Source organism: Engystomops pustulosus, chromosome 5, assembly GCF_040894005.1.
Source record: "Engystomops pustulosus chromosome 5, aEngPut4.maternal, whole genome shotgun sequence".
Classification (NCBI taxonomy): Eukaryota; Metazoa; Chordata; class Amphibia; order Anura; family Leptodactylidae; genus Engystomops; species Engystomops pustulosus.
Window position 1 is genome coordinate 54,834,234 of NC_092415.1, and position 13,559 is coordinate 54,847,792.

Genomic DNA, 13,559 nt, shown 5'->3' on the forward strand with positions numbered 1-13,559 from the left:
TGCATAAAGCGAGACCCTTTCTTCCCCATCTTTCCCTGGGAACCCTGTGATATCCGCAGATTTCCTAATAATGGCGGCTAAAGGCTCTATGGCCAAAGCAAATAAGTAGGGGGATAGGGGGCATCCCTGCCTCGTTCCCCTTTCCAAAGTAAATTTGTTTGAGACACAACCGTTTACTTTTACCCGTGCTTTAGGACCAGAATATAATAGTTGTATCCACTGAATGAATCTCGTCCCGAATCCCATACATTTCAGAGTTGCCCATAAAAACTTCCACTCGACGCTGTCAAAAGCTTTGGCAGCGTCGAGTGAAAGAACAGAGGCCTCCTCTCTCTCAGTCATATCTGACTGCAAATTTAAAAATAATCTTCGGATATTCAAAGCCGTAGATCTGTCTGGCATGAATCCCGACTGATCAACATGTATCAATGCAGTAATTACAGTGGACAGACGGTTAGCTATTGCCTTGGCCACAATTTTAACGTCTACCGGGAGTAGCGATATTGGTCTGTAAGAATCAGGGCACTTATGATCCTTCCCAGGCTTTGGAAGTAAGATTATCATCGCCTCTCTCATGGAGGATGGGAGAAGGCCCACTTCATCTGAACTATGAAGCACCTGTAACAGGCGGGGTAGCAATATTTCACCATGTTTTTTAAAGAATTCTCCCGGGAGGCCATCCATTCCTGGCGCCTTGTCATTTGGGATAGATTTCAAAGCCTCATCAAGTTCCTCCAGTGACAATGGAGCGTCAAGCGGAGTTCTCTGTTCCTGATTAAGTGTGGGGAGGCCTATACCTTTTACATAACTTATAATGTCTTCTTCCTCCTTTGACAATTTACTAGTGTAAAAATCTCTATAGAAATCGTAGAAGACATTTAATATGTCCTTATCCGAGTTTACTAGGATATCACTGGATGTATAAATTTCTTTTATGTGATTTGAACCCTCCTGAGTTTTTATAACATTAGCTAGTAGATGACCCACTGCCTCACCTTGAACAAAGTATTTCTGCTGCATAAATAGCCTCTTACTGTCTGCAACTTGTTCAATATGCTCCTTATATACCTTCTGGGCCTCCTTCCAGCTTGTTTCCTTTTCCGGCGATGGTGAGTTAATGAAGTCCTGCTCTGTTTGTAATACTCTCTGTTGTAATTGAAGAGTTATTGCTTTAGATTTAGACTTATGTGTATTAATGCGTGCCTTATATATCCCTCTGATGTACATTTTAAGGGAGTTCCACAGAGTACCCATCGTTACTTCAGCTTCATTTAACCTAAGAAACTCCTCCATTTCAATTCTAAACTCATTCCCCTTATCTACCAGCTGTAACCAAAAAGGGTTCAATTTCCAAGATCCCACTGGTCTAATAATAAATGCGGGGATAGCTATTTCAACTAGAACCGGGGAGTGATCCGATATACTGCGAGGCAAGTATTTCACCTCCTGAATGTAAGCATGCATAAGCGGTGATATTACTGCCATATCAATTCTGGATAATGTCTCATGGGAGCTGGAGTAGCATGAGTATTGCCTAACTTCTGGGTTTCTATTTCTCTAGACATCATACCAGCCCACTTCCTCCAATAGTTTAGCCAGCACCGTTGGCTCCTCAGATCCCACTTGCCTGTTTGCGTTAAACCTGTCTATGCTAGGGAGCAACACCATATTAAAATCTCCACCAATCAGTACCGGTAGTTGTGGTAAAGTATTAATGAAAGCCATTATTTGTTTTAGTACTCCACAATTATATGGGGGCGGAATATAAACTGCCACAATTATCTGCGGCGTTTTATACACAGAACAATGTAGGCATATGAACCTGCCCTCCGTGTCTACGAGCGAAGAATGGCATTCAAATGGTATTAAACTAGGAATCAAGATACTTACTCCTCTGGCGTGTGTGGAGAATATGGAGTGGAAACTATGCTTCACCCAGCCCTTTTGCAGGACATGTATAGAGTCTTTTATCAGGTGAGTCTCATTAAGGCAGATAATTGCTGGCTTATATTGTTGTATAGCGGAAAATACCGCTAACCTCTTGTTGGCATCCCCCAAACCTCTGGTATTCCAGAAAAACACATTATATTTGTTAGCCATTCCAATGTGTGTTATTTGGTTCTTTAGGTCCCTTTAACATGGTTCTTGCTTTGAGCTGGCTCACCCCTCCCATTACCCATTCCCAACAAATAAACCCCTTAACTAAACACGTAAAAGACATTCTCCCAAGGACAGGAGATGGGAGCAAAATTATCCCTCCTGTACCCTCTGTGAGCACGAAGTAGATCTTCTAACCTAACATAAACACACGTCCTATTTTGTTACAATAATATATAGTGCGTGTATTAACAGTGCAACTGCCCCTGAATGCCGCTAAACACTCTAGCACAAAGAGGCAGGAGTTTTGATACTTTGTTCCAGCTGGATAAAAAAGGGTAAAAAAAAAATAAAGAAAGAAAGGGGGGAAAATTCTAAACATGGTGAAATCAATTCAACATATTACTAGACATTAGTCCGTATATCAATCTCACGGTTCTTCTACACCTCCTTCCCGCAGACTCCGTTCATTCTCATCGAGCCAGGCCACCGCTTCTTCTGATGTCTCGAAGAAATGTGTGTTGCCAAGGGCCACTACTCTTAGTTTAGCAGGATACAGCATTGAATAGGGAATTTTCAATTCCCGCAACCTCCGTTTTATGTCCATAAATCTAGCTCGCCTCTTCTGCACTTCCATGGAGAAATCAGGATATATGGATACTGATTTACCGTCAATGGTTAAGTCCTGGTGGTCTCTCGCCTTTCTTAAAATCAGATCTCTGTCACGATAATGAAGTAGCTTGACCAGCATAGGTCTCGGTCTTGCTCCCGGTGGGAGTGGTCTTGATGGTACTCTGTGAGCCCTTTCTATAACAAAGAGTGGGGTAAGATTATCTTGACCTATTTTCTCCTTCAGCCAATTTTCCATGAACCCCACTGGGTCCTGTCCCTCCGCTTTCTCTGGCATTCCCACCACTCTTAGGTTATTTCGGCGTAATCTGTTTTCCAGGTCGTCAGACTTAGATATAAGTAAGGATACATTATGGCTCAGCCTCTTCAATTCCTTATGTACCGGAACCATCTGGTCTTCTACTTCACATACTCTGTCTTCCACTGCATGTATCCGGTCATTCGTTTTCTTCATGTCTTGGCGAATCAGATTAATATCCTCTGTCAGGCCACCAATATGCGTATTCATGGTCAGCATCGCTGTACCACAGTGAGCCACTGCTTTGAATATATCTTTAAGTGTGGGTTCTTCAGGTATTGTTAAACTTGCTGCCATTTCTGTCACTGTATTAGGTTGCAAAGGAGTTTTGTTGTTTTTCTTTGGACGTTGGGGCAGGGAGTGCACATTGTGTTCTTGCATCTCTTCCTCTGATTCCTCTACTGAGGATTGCACCTCCATTCTCCTTTTTGATGTTTTGCTCTTGGATGAGTTGGCTCCCTCCCAGGCAAACTTCTCCAATCTAGCAGCCACTTCCTGAAATCTTGCTACAAAAGCCTCCCCACTTTGTTTAGCTGGGGTATTTACAGTACTATCTTTCCCGTCTTTTTTTTTTGCCCCCGATCGGGTCATATTTATAGCTCTCAGGCAGGAGCTTGTGGGCAGTTCAATATATGTAGGCAGTCCGTTATGCAGTAAGTCCAGCACAATAAAGATATATAATACAATGAGTTTTCGCCCTTGGGCTCAGAGGTTATATCCAATTGTAGGTATTTCTCTTATTATCTATGACAGCAGTGTCCCCACATCTGCAGGCTATAAGGTAGTATAAGAGATCCGGACATCCACAGCTTACTACTGAGATGTTACTTCTATTGCCGTTATTGCATCAAAGCCTTGTTCTACTTATACCAATATATTATCTAAAGTCCTCTTACTGTTTAGAAGTTCCCCACAGTTGCAGGCTGTAAGGTAGTATGAGAGATCCGGACATCCAAGCAGGGGGTTCACTGGTCCGGCAGCCGAGACTGTTTATTCCCGTAGCGCTGTGCTTCCTGTGCAGTGTATGAGACTCCGCGGTTTTTCTTTTGTCCTGCAGGCCGCAAATCAAAATGGCCGATGCCACGAGGCGCCGCTTTAGAGATGGCGCAGCTCTTACACAGGTGCGGCGCGGTACCGAAGTCCCTGTCGGTTCGCCTGCTTGCCGAGCGTCTCTGCCGGTGTGTGCGCCCCTTTTCTCCGGTGTAATGCGCCGTTGTCGGGTTGCCGCTCTAGTTTCGGCTTGCACCTCCGCTCCTTCCCTCCGGACTAAATCCGTCGGCGCTTGCGGCTGCATGGTCCTCACGCCAAATGGGTCAGCGATGGGCCTTATCCCCGTTAAAAAGCATATATTTTGTCCAGCTGGACCAGGATTCCTCAGTATGGGCGGCAGGAGCTCCGCGCCGTGCTTCCTCTCACATCGGTGACCAGGCCACGCCCCCGGTCATCCGGTGTTTCCTTAAAGAACCTCCAGACTTCTGAAAATCTAGCCCTCGCCGCGGGAGCCCTCGCCACGGGAGCTTCACTACGTGACACATTTGGCGCTGATGCACCTGCTCTGGCCCTGCCTCTCCATCTGGCCCCACCACTGCCTCTTCCAACCTGTACTGGTCGAGGACTCTCCTCCGTCTCAGAAGCACTGTGTTCACCCGGCCTCTCAACCCAGCTTGGGTCTGTCACCTCATCATCCTCCGATCCCTCAGTCTGCTCCCCCCTCGGACTTCCTGCCCTGACAACAACTTCACCACTGTCTGACAACCATGTCTCCTCATCGTCGGACACCTCTTTACACACTTCTTCCACTACGTCAAGAAGGTCATCATCACCCACAGACTGCGACTGGTGGAAAACCTGGGCATCGGAAAATTGCTCAGCAGCAACCGGACAAGTAGTTTGTGACTGTGGGAAGGGTCCAGAAAACAGTTCCTCAGAGTATGCCAGTTCAAATGCCAAATTTTCCTGGGAGGGGGCAGACTGGGGGGGAGGAGGCTGAGGTGCAGGAGCTGGAGGAGTGCCGATTTCGGTGGCATGGGTGGACTGCGTGGAAGACTGACTGGTGGACAAATTGCTCGAAGCATTGTCGGCAATCCATGACATCACCTGTTCGCACTGTTCTGGCCTCAACAGTGCTCTACCATGAGTCCCAGTAACTTCAGACATGAACCTAGGGAGTGTAGCTCTGCGGCGTTCCCCTGCTCCCTCATCAGCAGGTGGTGTCTCACCCCGCCCAGGACCACGGCCTCTGACCCCTGCAGTAGTTGGACGCCCACGTCCCTGCCCTCGTCCTCTACCCCTAGCCCTCGGGTTAAACATTTTGAAAATGAAAGTTATAACTTTAATTTTTTTTTAACTTTTTTTGTGTTTTTTTGTGTTTTTTAGTTTTTTTTTTGTGTTTTTTAGTTTTTAAAACCAAACAATGCTATCCTATTGCTATGGCTATTTTCTAGCCAAGTATGAAAGCACACTGCTATGCCAGATGAGATGACGCTGAGTTATGAAAAAATAAACGTAAAATAAAAAGGAAATGGCAGACTGTGCCTAATTGAAATCCAACCCCTAATAAATTTTCCCACTTCGGTCTTTGCGATGGATATGTGCGTCACTAAGCGCTAAACACAGCGGTCGCAAGTCTCACTCCAAATTCCTGACAATTGGCTAGTATATGCACTGCAGCAAGGACAGCCACCAGCAGATCAACCAGAAATAAAATATATATAACGCTATTGTAGGCGTAAGTAAGCCGTTTGGATTCTCCTTTGGCTATTTTCTAGCCAAGTATGAAAGCACACTGATGAGATGACGCTGAGTTATGAAAAAATAAACGTAAAATAAAAAGAAACTGCCAGACTGTGCCTAATTGAAATCCAACCCCTAATAAATTTTCCCACTTCGGTCTTTGCGATGGATATGTGCGTCACTAAGCGCTAAACACAGCGGTCGCAAGTCTCACTCCAAATTCCTGACAATTGGCTAGTATATGCACTGCAGCAAGGACAGCCACCAGCAGATCAACCAGAAATAAAATATATATAACGCTATTGTAGGCGTAAGTAAGCCGTTTGGATTCTCCTTTGGCTATTTTCTAGCCAAGTATGAAAGCACACTGATGAGATGACGCTGAGTTATGAAAAAATAAACGTAAAATAAAAAGAAACTGCCAGACTGTGCCTAATTGAAATCAAACCCCTAATAAATTTTCCCACTTTGGTGTTTGAGGTGGATATGTGTGTCACTAAGAGCTAAACACAACGGTAGCAAGTCCCCCTGCAAATTCCTCACAATATGGTACTAGCTGCACTACTAGTGCCAGCAAGCCCAGCCACAAGCAAACAAAAAAAAAAAAAGTATAACGTTATTGTAGCCCTAAGAAGGGCTGTTGGGTTCTTGTTGAATCACTCCTGCCTAACACTATTCTAATAGAACACCCTAACGCTATCCCTGCAGCAGCAGCAGCTCTCTCGCTAGCGGCATCCAGACACAGAATGATCCGAGCAGCGCGGGCAGCGGCTAGTCTATCCCAGGGTCACCTGATCTGGCCAGCCAACCACTGCTATCGACGTGTAAGGGTACCACGTCATGCTGGGTGGAGTGCAGAGTCTCCTGGCTTGTGATTGGCTCTGTTTCTGGCCGAACTTACGAATAGGATCAGATTTAGAAGGGGGGCCTAAGTAAAAGGCTGCGTGTCATGTCATAATTGCTATTTTAGCTAAACCCCTTGGTTCGTGTAACCGCACCTGGATAGTGCCACTACAACCACTGCTAACAACCAAATTTACCCTCCAACCAAGAAGGGAAAGAAGAGACACTGATGCACATAATTGTGAATAAAAGACTGTACATGACCTTTATTAATAATACAGGGTATAATACACTTTAAAAAGAAGAACAGAAAAAACCATGAAGACAAATCATGTGGCCTCACCGTGGAGGATATCCACAAATTACAGCAATGTATGGGGTGGTAAAACACAAAAAGACCAAAAAGGGCGGTCGCATTCCAGGCTAGGTGGAGCTAATGCATATCTATGTAGGGTGTGAGTAACTGGTAGCCAGAAGGACAGTGCCTTACCAATACTGTCCCATGACTATACTCATATGTGGGACAGGCAGGTGGCCTCAAGGCTCTAGGTATGTGGTGCCAAGGGACTCGACAGTAGGGCTGCCAGTTCTTACCTATTAGGTGTAGTATACTCCACCGCCCGGGAAGCCCGCCTCCCCAACTCCCATACTACACCTTATAGGTAAGAACTGGCAGCCCTACTGTCGAGTCCCTTGGCACCACATTCCTAGAGCCTTGAGGCCACCTGCCTGTCCCACATATGAGTATAGTCATGGGACAGTATTGGTAAGGCACTGTCCTTCTGGCTACCAGTTACTCACACCCTACATAGATATGCATTAGCTCCACCTAGCCTGGAATGCGACCGCCCTTTTTGGTCTTTTTGTGTTTTACCACCCCATACATTGCTGTAATTTGTGGATATCCTCCACGGTGAGGCCACATGATTTGTCTTCATGGTTTTTTCTGTTCTTCTTTTTAAAGTGTATTATACCCTGTATTATTAATAAAGGTCATGTACAGTCTTTTATTCACAATTATGTGCATCAGTGTCTCTTCTTTCCCTTCTGTTTCTGGCCGCCAAAAAGCAAAACGGCGGGAGCTGCCATTTTCTCGAGCGGGCGAAGTATTCGTCCGAGCAACGAGCAGTTTCGAGTACGCTAATGCTCGAACGAGCATCAAGCTCGGACGAGTATGTTCGCTCATCTCTATTGACAACCAATGAGGATTAAGTCTAAAGGGATGTCTCCAACCATTCTCTCTTTCCTGAAATTTCATCCCCACTATCATCATAGAATGATCTGACTGACTGGTGGGTGTATATTTCACTTTTTCCACACAAAGTAGTGACTCTTTATTTACTAATGCCAAATCTATTCTCAACATTACTGTGTTAAAGTCCCCACAGATCACTGTGGGGCAATCCTTCTTATGGGAGAGAAAGGATAAAAGTTTCCCAAATAGTGACAAGGTAAATGGAGGAGGGATGCACATGAACGCCAGTATACATTCAACTTTTTGAATTTTACAATGTTGAAATACATATCTGCCCTCAGCATCCAGAATAGCTCACTTTCCACCCCACTGTGTATATATACACTTACATCCCTGGAATATGTTGAAAAAACTGAGTGGAATTCCATACTAGCCCATTTCCTCCTGGCCTTGACAACTCTTTCATTGTTTAGATGTGTTTCTGTCAAACATACTATAGCCGGCAAGTACAGTTGTATAATATCGTATGCTACTCGTCTTTTAACTTTATCTCCCATGCTCCAAATGTTCCAAGTAAGAATAGAAGTCATTCCTTACAAAAGAGAGAGAGAAAAAAATATATAGTGTACCTAGATCATCCATGGTACTCCTAGGTCGGGTAGTCCATTCCTGCCTCCTCCTCCACACTCCACTCTCCATGTTCGTTTCATACTACCTAGTTCATATACCTTTTGTTTCTAACCACTTTATCCCTTCTTCAGCAATATAAAAAAAAAGTTTTTTTCCCCCAAAATTACTCTTAATCTTGCTGGGAATAACACAGAGGGGCACATGTATCATAGTGTGGTCTCTTCGAGGTGAATTTTAGAGACTTATGTCGGCTAGTTTTTGTACCTAATGTATGGTCAGGTCTTTTTACTTGTGATACATGTTCAGTTTTTCCTATCCTGACAGGCACAAATTTTAAAAATAGAACGAGACACGGGCGGCGCCCCTAGTGCAATAGGTCACTTATAAGTGAGATGAGGTATTAGAGAGTATCTGCTCACCTGAAGACACCTTGTGTCTTATGCGTCTAGAGTAGATACTTTTTGTTCTCCGGTAGCTGTGGCTAGGGTGTGCTGCATCTTCCCGGGGTCCGGTACAGTGGTAGTGCCGGATAGGGAATCACAGGGATGTAAAGGTTTGAAAAAACCGGGTTGGTATAAGACGCGCTGCCCCAATTGAGTTGTATCCGACACGGTAGTGGAGTGTAAGATATTATTTATTTAGAGGATAAAAAGGACTACGCGTTTCGGGGGTGGTCTACCCCCGAAACGCGCCGAAACCAGCCACACAGCCTTCAACACCGGGAACAGTAAGTCACCTTCCCCTCCACACCCCCGCTATCCCACAGATGCTCACATCCAAGGAACTTAATCCCACTTTCACTCTCCAACAGCCGTCCTGTGTTTACCCTGAACCCCGGCGATCCTGTGTTCACCCTGAACACCGGGAACAGTAAGTTATCTCCCCCCTCATACCCCCGCTATCATATAGATGCTCTCATTCAAGGCACTTAATCCCCCTCTCACTCTTCAACAGCCGTCCTGTGTTTACCCTGAACCCTGGCGCTCAAGGTAACTACATAATTGATTTGTACACCACATTATATCATTAACCCATCTCCCTATTACCCAATTCATCTGCATCACAAACCCATCTGTTCCACGCATCCACTATAGTAAGGAATCCCGCCTGCTCTACACTATCTTTTTCTCCACCACCCCATACCTGCATGATATATTATATATTACATTTTTATATATTATATTTTATATATTCTATACAGTTTACCCTATTACCATATTTTATATTATTTATATTCAGACGTCCCTACATGAACCACATGTATTTTCTTTTTATGAATTTTCTTTTACGCATTACTATGAATTTCCTGTTTATGTATTTCCTTTGATACTATCAATTATGAATTATTTTTGTCAGTACTTGTATGATATGAATTTATTCCACCAAGAAACGATGAAATGACCTGTACTTTATAGACACGTTTTTATTCTTTATATTATCTTTTCAAAAAAACAAACATCATCTTTTATATGTATATATACTCTAAACTAGTTTTTATCATGTTGTTTTGCCTAGCAATTATCACGGACCTGAGGAAGGGGGTAGACCACCCCCGAAACGCGAAGTCATTTTTATCCTCTAAATAAATAATATCTTACACTCCACTACCGTGTCAATTGGGGCAGCGCGTCTTATACCAACCCGGTTTTTTCAAACCTTTACATCCCTGTGAGGCACAAATTTTGGCTTCTTTTTGAGACTTTTTGTTGCAAATGTCTCACATCCACATGGACACAAACCACGTGAGGGAGTTATATGCAGGAGAGGACACTACTGTTAATTTGGGATTTAACATGGTTAATGCATTTTGAAACTAATTACAACAGCTGAGGAGATTTGCCTTATTTCATTACTTTTAACACTTGAATTTACAAAACACATAGTAATCGCAATGTTAACACATGCGTTAACGCAGCGTTTATGTTGCGTTTTGTAAATGCAAATGTTAACAGTAATGGAATAAGGCAAATCACCTCCCCTCAGCTGTTGCAATTAGTTTCAAAATGCATTAAAAACGCAATTAAACCACTATGTGTGACCTTACCCTTAGAAGTAACCAATAAAAAAAAAATAAGAAGAATTTGGACAAAAGAGGTTACTGTGCTAAATGTTAAACAGTTAAAGCATGTGAAATAAATCCAATTTACACGTAAAAATCGGGTCCATGAAAAAAAAACTTCCTTTGCACCTGCCCTGGACCAGGTGCAGATTTGCGCCTAAAAGTCACAAAAATAAGCAAAAAAAAGTGATACATAAGTGAAAAGTCGCACAGAACATCTGGGAAACTAAGATACATAAGACACACTGCACAAGGTGCAGACCAAGGCGTACTTGAGAAACAACAGGTGAAAAGTCACAAAAAAGTCGCAAATGTGACAAAAGTCGAAAAAAGGAGACAATTTGACTAGCAGAAATAATAATACATGTCCCCAGAGTATGTAATCACAGCCTGCACTTTTTCAACTCTGAAAAACCCCTTCTTTTCTTTGCTTCGAGTAATCTGAATATGCTTAAGATGCCCATCAAACGAAATCTCCTTTTTGTTGCTAAATTCTCTGACTATAGCATCCTTATCTTTGGATAGCAGAATTTTACATAATATAGCCCGGGGGTAGTCCCCTGGTATAGGTCTACACCCTGGTACCCTTTGTGCCCGTTCGAAACAAAAAATAGAAGATAGGCATTGTGTGCCCACCACTTCCTTTTTTGTATAAATTTCATTGTATCTTTTCCTTTTACCCCCTCTGGGAAACCTATTAACCGTACATTTGACCATCTGGATAGATCTTCCATGTCAGTGATCCTGTCCTGCAACGCCTTATTTTCTCCTTTCATTTTTTTGAACAATTTTTTATTAGCTTCTGTTGCCTTGTCCATTTTCTCCAATTTATCTTCTTGAGCATGCATCTTTTTCCTTATTTTAGTTAAATCCTCCCTGATGAACAACACATCGTTTCTTGTCTCTCCTAATTGAATCGAGAGGTTTTCTATTGCTGGATTAATTTTATTAACTGCCGACAAGATTTCCTCCCAAATTTGAGGGTTGCCCAAGGGGTTATTAGGTTCCCCTTCTTCACCTTCCGCTGAATGGGGAGTGGTTTTGGCACTAACTTCTTCATCTTTACCTGCTTTTTGTGTTCTACTGGGGGTAGTTTTTAGAAATTTTTCTATCTTAGCAGGATTTTTGCCTTTTGGGGAGGTGTTCCCTACTGATTTTTTAGACCAGTGATGGGCAACCTTTTGAGCTTGGTGTGTCAAAATTTGCCAAAAAACCGAGCATAACTCGGGTGGTGTGTCACCTTGACGAAAAAACATAATTTTATGATATTTATAGTTTAAATAACAAATATGTATAATTATTTAACTTCTAGGGTACTTTAACCCTAGGTTGTCTGACTGATCCAACCATGTACTGCCATACAACAGTATTCCAGTATATGGGGATTTTCCATATCATCTATTATTATATGCAATTCGCACATTGTAATAGATCGGTTACAATCAGACAGGTGTGGAAAAGATTAGTAACCTGCAAACTTTCAGTCATGAAAGTTCACAGGTTATAGCGAGGGTGCAGGCGCCGCTGTCCACATCTCCAAAATAATCGCAATGTTTGGCGCTTCGCAAGGTGTTGTGATTGTTTCAGGGCTTGTACGTCACAAAACTGACACACAAGCCTTGATGACTGTCTTCTATCATACAGTGCACTGACCTTACTTACTGTATGATGAGAGTGGTTGTTCTCCCTGGTCCCTGCTGTGGAGATGGTCAATGTAGAGGTTGCAGCTGCGGGGACATCACACAGGGCAGCAGCGATGTGGCCTCTGACTGTGCTGCCATCCTCCCCCCACCACAACTATCAGGAGCTGCAGAGGAGTCTCCCTGGTTTACGGCCGGGTCACCTCTCCTGCTGTGCCCCGTGCTGATACCTGTGCTGACTGGAGACACTAGGCACAGCTCACACATGGGGAGGGGCCGGCCCGGGGAAGGAGGAGTAGGGGGGAGTGCTGGGAGCTCACTGCAATCTCTCAGCCTCCTGGCTACTGCACCTGGTCATGTAGGATGAAAATCTCAGGTAGCCGCGTGTCAGTGAAAATGGCTACGTGTGTCAGCAGTGACACGCGTGTCATAGGTTAGCCATCACTGGTGTAGAGGTTGCAGCTGCTGGGACATCACACAGGGCAGCAGCGATGTGGCCTCTGACTGTGCTGCCATCCTCCCCCCCACCACAACTATCAGGAGCTGCAGAGGAGTCTCCCTGGTTTACGGCCGAGTCACCTCTCTTGCTGTGCCCCGTGCTGATACCTGTGCTGACTGGAGACACTAGGCACAGCTCACACATGGGGAGGGGCCGGCCGGGGAGGAGGAGTAGGGGGGAGTGCTGGGAGCTCAGTGCAATCTCTCAGCCTCCTGGCTACTGCACCTGGTCATGTAGGATGAAAATCTCAGGCAGCCGCGTGTCAGTGAAAATGGCTACGCGTGTCAGCAGTGACACGCGTGTCATAGGTTAGCCATCACTGGTGTAGAGGTTGCAGCTGCTGGGACATCACACAGGGCAGCAGCGATGTGGCCTCTGACTGTGCTGCCATCCTCCCCCCACCACAACTATCAGGAGCTGCAGAGGAGTCTCCCTGGTTTACGGCCGGGTCACCTCTCCTGCTGTGCCCCGTGCTGATACCTGTGCTGACTGGAGACACTACGCACAGCTCACACATGGGGAGGGGCCAGCCTGGGGGAGGAGGAGTAGGGGGGAGTGCTGGGAGCTCAATGCAGCAGTGACACGCGTGTCATAGGTTAGCCATCACTGTTCTAGACCCTTTGCAGGCATTTTTCCTCCTTTTACTTTTCTTTAACGTTACATGTAGACATCATCAACAAGGATCAGCGAGGTTAATAGAGTTCAGTCCAGCAAAGTTAATAACGTTAAGTACATGCAGAGTCAACAAACGGTAGAGTTAGTAGCCTAAGCTGTATGCAGCAAGTCAGATTACAGCATTGTTGATGTTAAGTGCAAATGTATAGTACAAAATACAGCTGCTATAACCTTACATGTGTACCCCAAGGACCAAATGCAGCAGTGTTCCCTTGGTACTATGCTGCCAAGTTAGTAACATCAGATGTTAACTTCAAAAT